Source organism: Bison bison, unplaced genomic scaffold, assembly GCF_000754665.1.
Source record: "Bison bison bison isolate TAMUID 2011002044 unplaced genomic scaffold, Bison_UMD1.0 scf7180017864370, whole genome shotgun sequence".
Classification (NCBI taxonomy): Eukaryota; Metazoa; Chordata; class Mammalia; order Artiodactyla; family Bovidae; genus Bison; species Bison bison.
Genome location: NW_011494942.1, coordinates 6,007,628 through 6,008,727, shown reverse-complemented (window position 1 = coordinate 6,008,727; position 1,100 = coordinate 6,007,628).

The following is a 1,100-nucleotide window of genomic DNA, read 5'->3' as shown; positions in this document are numbered from 1 at the left end:
ATTTTGTAGAGTGGGGAAAATTATAATACTCAATGTTTATTGAATAAGAAATGAAGGTATCAATGTGATATTTGAGGAAACTAGAATAGTGACCTCACTATGTAGAGATTACTGAGGGATGAGTAAGTGAAATTAGTTCTAATCTAATAGAACACTGACATAATCAGTCAATAAACATTGCCCACGATAATAAATCAAGAAAGGGGTGTGTGCATACTATTTAAAGATAATGGAAGTGACCATCAGAAAAACCAACAAAACAAACTGGTTAGAAGTAATTCCCTTGAGGAACAGAAGTGAAGGTGTGGAGGACTGTTTACTTCTCATTTTAAATCATTTGATTTTTTTTAACCATGTGCATGATTTAGTATGCTAAAACTTCTCTAACGTCCATGTGCAAAATTGGCTTTCAGCAAAGTTAGTGGAAGACAACAATTTAGGATCTGAGAGAGTTAATTCCTAGACAGATTGATAAGAAGTCCAGGGTCCCCAAGGAGAAGAAAGGGGTCTGGAGCTCTCGAAATGGAGATAGTGGTCTGGAATTCTCAAGGAGGAGAGGACAAACTTTTTTTTGTCTACATTCCTTGAAAGTGAAGTCACTCAGTTGTGTTGGACTCTGCGACCCATGGATTGTAGCCCACCAGGCTCCTCTGTCCATGGGATTCTCTAGGCAAGAATACTGGAGTGGGTTGCCAGTTCCTTCCAGTCTTCAGTTCAGTTCAGTTCAGTTCAGTTGCTCAGTCATGTCCAACTCTTTGCGATCCCATGAATTGCAGCACGCCAGGCCTCCCTGTCCAACACCAACTCCCGAAGTTCACTCAGACTCACGTCCATCGAGTCAGTGGTGCCATCCAGCCACCTCAACCTCTGTCGTCCCCTTCTCCTCCTGCCCCCAATCCCTCCCAGCATCAGAGTTTTTTCCAACGAGTGAACTCTTCGCATGAGGTGGACAAAGTACTGGAGTTTCAGCTTTAGCATCATTCCTTCCAAAGAAATCCCAGGGCTGATCTCCTTCAGAATGGACTGGTTGGATCTCCTTGCAGTCCAAGAGACTCTCAAGAGTCTTCTCCAACACCACAGCTCAAAAGCATCAATTCTTC